The 5,917-nt window shown below is 35.7% G+C and overlaps 1 non-coding gene across 1 annotated transcript; it reads left to right on the top strand.

Annotated features, from left to right (window-relative positions):
- Nucleotides 1–590: 590 nt before the first annotated feature.
- LOC136126152 (small nucleolar RNA SNORA72) lies at nt 591–723 on the top strand. The gene has a single exon (XR_010656050.1). It is a non-coding gene; the product is annotated as a small nucleolar RNA SNORA72 (small nucleolar RNA).
- The last annotated feature ends 5,194 nt before the right edge of the window (nt 724–5,917 follow it).

Raw genomic sequence — 5,917 nt, 5'->3', positions numbered from 1 at the left:
GGCCCGCGTACCGCAAAAATAAAATAAAATAAAATAAAAAGACAAATTGATTTGGATAGAAAGGGATACATTATGGGTAATGAACCTGTTCTACAGCATTAACCAGATTGGGTAGCAAATGGACAGTTACCAAATACATGTTCTGTATGAGGAGCAAAAATCTTACATTAAGACTCAGACTGCAATTGTAGAATTAAAGACTGAAAAATGGAGTGGAAATATAGGGCAATATCCTTTCAAATAGATTTCCTTTCTTTAAAATGTAATCAATATTCTCTAATAACCATTGTACGCAGCTGCCCCTGCCCTAAACTCTCCTGGGAAATTTTCTGATTCATTATGGAAAACTGCCTAAAATATCTGTACCCTCTGATAAGACTCTCCTGAACTATAATTACAAATTGTGCTTTAGAAGTTGTTTTTAGGAAAGAACAACATCAAAATTTTATTTCCTACATATTAAGATAAAATAATATAACCTAAAGGAGATATCTATTATATTAACAATCAGAGATTGTTTTGACCTGAAAGGGAGTGTAGTGACCATCTAGCTCAAAATTCCATATTTATAAATGTGGAAACAGAGGGTCAGGAGGATAAAGTGACTTGTATAAGATGATAGAGGTTCAGGGCAGGCTAAACATTCACTATATTAAGATCATGCATGTGTCCCCAGACCTAGTTCTTTTCTTAGGTCTGGTTGTATAAATGCTGGTGATAAAGAAAGTCTGATTTATATGATGCATCTTATGTGGGAAATGTCTGTGACTCTAGGTATCTGATCAACCTTGAGAAATGACAGCACTGTTAGTGTAATAACTTTTGAAGATAACCATTGCTAATTTGATGATTACCAGTTGCCATTAAATGAACTTAAAAATTATTGTTTTATTTTCTAGAAAAAAAAAATTAGATGAGAAAGGTTGTTAGTGATCTTTTCTGACTCCTGAGCTAGTGTTTGTCCTATCACACCCACCTATGATTGACAAAGAAATGCAAGTTTTATTTTGTTCTTGGTCAGTTCTTGGTCATTATAATGTTTCCTTCTCAAACTACATTTGTTAAATTTTACACTTTATAATTCACAATCATATTTTTATTAGGCTCTCTACACTGTCTGTTATTAAATCGTCATGTTTTCAGATGCTTAGGGCTTTGGAATGTCCTATTACACTGGATAACAAGGCCAAAATACAAAGAAGTACTGTGGGCTAATGGAGTCATGGAGCAAAAAAGCCTGAGGTAAGGAGCAATGCAGAAGCAAAGTAAAGTAGAAAAGTACTCCAAGCAAAAAACAACTTATCAGGCTTAAGCCTAAAAGAGAATAATGTGGGTTTCTATTTGACAGCGAGAGGCAATGCTTAATGGAAAATATTAAAAGGAAATGGTTTACGGTACTTTGCTTGAGTCTTTACACATAAAAGATGTCACTTGTGTTCAGACAAGTGGAGTAGCCCACGAAGTGGGGAGAAGAGCAGAAAGTCATTCTGAAATAGGGAAGAATAAAATGCCTGGAGGAACATTTTATACCTGCAGGAGCTATATTTTAATAATTTAAATCATTTTTCAAGACCCTATTAAGTTAAATTATTTTTGGCATTCAGAGAAGAAAGATAGATATGAAATCTGGAAAAACTGAAGGAGGAAAAAAAGATTAAAGAAATGGAAGCTCTTTAACTTCCCTCTTCTATCATCAATACCTTTCAAATAAAGTTTTCTTGTTGTTTTAAATACTCAGGACATGGAAGACCCACTTTCTGTATATAGATTGTAAAGCCATACATTTATTACACCAGTGTGAGATTCATCAGAATTTCATTATGCCTCTACATATATACAGAGCTGGTGATCTCTAGTTGTTTTAATGCTATGTTTCTGTATAAAGAGTTGACACTTGGCATAATCATTATAATATTTATTTTCTGACTGGTGTCACTATACCATAGCTGCTCATCAATTATAGAAATTAAAGAGATTTTTTCTTAGGTAGCTGGACATCAAACATTAATAGCTTGTAAAGTAGTTACTCCTCGGCTTCCCAGAGATTTCTGACACCATTACCTGTCAGAGTTTCCACTCTTTGCTTCTGTTGAAAACTGAAACTGAAACTACTGCTTCCTGGAGCGCCAATCATCATGGTCCTGGGCTCTCAGATTGTACCTTTTGCCCCAGGTCCCAAGAAGAATTCCTTAGTGGCAGATGAGGCAGCACCTCACAATGACAGCACCCTCTTAAACATATTGTTTCACCTGGTCCTTAAAGAGAAGGAGGTAGGAATGTTTAATTTTGAGATGTGGTATAACCAGTGCATGGTCAAATATCAAATGCCAAGTAGGCAGCAGACTAGAAGATTCTTTTCCAATGAGTGTCCTCTTTGGAATAATCTTTAGAATCTCCATACCTTTGTCAAAATACACTTCTGTTGCTTGAGAGATTCCTCTAAAAAAAATCTACTAGTTCCAGTGGATACAAAGATAAAGTTTAGTTTCTTAGATTAATCAGAAATGGTTCAGAAGATAAGACAGGTACACTTTGATGAAAGAGAAGCTTGAAAAATAAATCTACTAATTGGAGAAAATACTTAGATGAGGAAAAAAAATATCTGAGCACTCACAGAACAACATGAATTCAACAAATTCTAATAGCAAAATGGTTGGCACTGAAAAAGGCGTTGAGCAAGGACCAATATTAAAATTTTCCAATGTTCAGTTCAAATTCCTGAGACTATGTTCCAATAGGTAGCAACCTTGATATCTGGTCCCCTCCACTTTCTCCAAATGAGTGACGAATAGATACTGGAAGCTCCATGGTTCAGGCAGGTATTAAGGGAGTGTTATCTACCCAGAGATCATACTATGTAATTAACAAATGTCAAAATACTCCAGAAGAAACATCCTTCAGGAATGCTGCAGTGGTGAATACTATTGGTTGCCTACCTGTAAGACTATCCTTCATGCTCCTCCATCCTTGCAGACAGAAGCCTGATTTTGTTCAGGGTTCTGTGTTTCTGAGAAAGATAAGGTCATGTGTTTTTGAGGAAGAAAAAGCCAATCATGGTGGTCTCATCACTTTTGCCATTATACTCGATTGGCTTAGACAGAGCAAGTATTTCAATTCTGGCCAACGAGATGTGACAGGAAGTCTGGCTGGTAGCACCTAGTAAAGTTTCTCAACTCTTATAAAAGAACACAATACTAGAACCACCAGTTTTTCTGGATGTCTGGAACTAAGAATCTTCTTGAGGCCATGAGTGTAGCCAGTCTAAAAAGACAATTCAGTATGATGAGAATGGCAGTGCAAAAAGATTGAAAGAAGCTGTATTCTTGATGTTTAGCCTCTCAATCAACCTAGTAGTTGCTCTATATTTTGGATTTATGAGATAAATATCTCTCCTTTTAAAAATAGCTGTGTTGAGTTTTTGTTATTTGTAGCTGAGCACATCTTAATTTTATGTAGTAGCCAATTTATAGTACTGGTATAGAATTGCAACTCCATACCTTCTTTAGATTGGAATAATTGAAGTGGATGGAAGATAACTAAAGTCATGAGTATAAAATATGAATCAGCAGTAAGTAAAATCTACCGCTGCTTTATGAAGCAGAACCTAAAACAATATGTGAACCTACTGCCTGTTAGGAGCAAGGGCTCAGTCAAAATGAATTCACCTTTGAAGGAGACAACAAGCATTAAATACACTGACAAAACTAATACGTGGGAGACATGTTTCCAACTCAAAGAGCAAAACATACTGCACCTTGCTTAAAAAGAGTCCACATTCATGAGGCAAATGGAAAGTCAGTATGATTATAAGAGGATGTGGAGGAATTTCTAGTCTACTAAGTATCAAGTATCAAGATTTTCAATTTCATTTCCTACCATTGCCAGTGACATAGAAATGTTCACATTTTCTAATGAAGTCTTGGGCTTTTCCTTTTATTTTTGAAATCAAATGTATTCATACTTACATGCATTACTTCATAATGCTTTCCTATTATAATTTAAGGATAATTTCATATTCAAGTTTTCTCTGCCTAGAACTTCTTCAAGTCATCTCTAGGTCTTGCTCAAATGCCATGTCCTCTATGAAATCTTCCCTAACATCCTCAAGTCAGGAATATTCTCTCCTTCTTTTTGTCCTTGTTGTAATGTGTCTACACTAAGGTATAGCTCTTTTCAGAGTATCTTTTGCAATGATTTTGGCTATAAATGTGACTGTCAGCTCGCTGAGGTCACAAATCATACATCTTTAAATTCGCACCTTGTCATTTGGGATTGGTTTTGGAGGAAGAGAAGAGTTTACTAGACACGTGGACCAACTGGCCTCTGTGTCACTGAGTGGAAGCTCTTCCCTGTTCAGGCCAGAAAGGCCAGAAAACAATGAAAAGACACCTTAGTAAAGTGTGGCTATAAGGAACAAACTTAGAAGCTTCTGACTGAAACTTTTCTTTAAACTTTAATATGAAAGATTCTGCAAAGAATCATGCTACACACAATGCATCATATTGTCTTTTAAGTAGAAGCAGTGGTAGGATAGATGCACCTGTGTGTGAGCCTGTTCCTCTCCATATGATTTAATTAGAGCCCATTCTTCATCCCTGATCTTTTAAAAGTATGAATCAGATCTTATACTTCCCATAAGAAAAATCCTCACTATATTATTAGAAAAACAAAACAAACACAAACAAAAAACCCCTCCTTCCTTCCACAGCCTAAGTGATTCCTGTCAATCTGGCTGCTGCTGCAGCAGCTTCATTACCTCAGCCTCTTACCTCACACTGCATTCATCAGGCGCCAAAATTCAGCATTTTTGCAGTTTCTCATTAAGCTCATGCCAGCCTCATGGGTTTACTTTTCAGAGTTTCCTCTGCCTGGAGTCTTCTTACACCAGCCATTTGTACAGCTGGCTCATTTTCTCACTCACATCTCAGCTTAAACACGTCCTTGACATGGTCTTACCAAATCATCGTGACTAATATAGCACCTAGGATTTTATTTTTACTAAAATTATTTTAATTATTAATTTTTATGCTTGCTGTGGATTTCCCTGATTAAAATTAAACTTCTTGAGGGCAAGACAGACTTTGTCTTTCCTGTTTACTGCTATATCCCCAGCACTGAACATAAAACACAGTTGGAGATCAATACATATTTGTTGAAAAATGAAAGCATGAATGAATGGACGATATCCTCAAAAAGATTTTTGGAAAACGGCTAGGAGAAATGGACCTCAGCATTCCAGTGCAAGTGCAGGGCAGGGCATGTACGAGACAACTGTGATGTGCTGGCCTTCCCAAACAACCTCCTGAATTAGGAAAATGCTAATTGAGGGTAGCCTAGATACAAAGGGTAAATATGGTGAGTAGATTTTTCCTTTTGGTTTTAGAGAGAATCAAGTGCACTCTTTAAAAATATTATTTATTTAATCTGGCATCTTATTATAAGCTATCTGAGGGTAAGACCATTAAAATTCTCTAAAAAAAAAAAAACTCCTGCTTTTGTTTTTTATCTGCAATAATTATCTATAAGGTAAACTATATGCTTGCTTTGTCTTAAAAGACTTCCTTTTGGCTTTTAAGTTGGAAATAATGTAGGTAGAACAAAAACTTAAGAAATAAAAAATGTTAGAATTTTCAATGCTTTCACAGAGAATGGCAGCCACATTTAACATGGAATAATAGTCCTTTATTCTTAAAAATAAAGCAGATATTTTATAATCATCAGTTTTATTTATTTCTGAGCTGCTAGGTTTTGTTTTTCCCCATATTTTTTGTTCTTTCAGCTGTTGTCACAAATCTCCTTCATCTAATGAGTTCCCAAATAAACCTGATTTGAGCAGCAACCAGCTTTTTAAATTATGTTTTTATGGGAAGGAAGATGCTCTGGCAGGAAGTTATGAACGTGAGGAGTCGAAGGTTTG

The sequence above is a fragment of the Phocoena phocoena genome, chromosome 7 (genome assembly GCF_963924675.1).
Source record: "Phocoena phocoena chromosome 7, mPhoPho1.1, whole genome shotgun sequence".
In the NCBI taxonomy this organism is placed as follows: Eukaryota; Metazoa; Chordata; class Mammalia; order Artiodactyla; family Phocoenidae; genus Phocoena; species Phocoena phocoena.
This window is presented reverse-complemented; position numbering and strand designations above follow the sequence as displayed.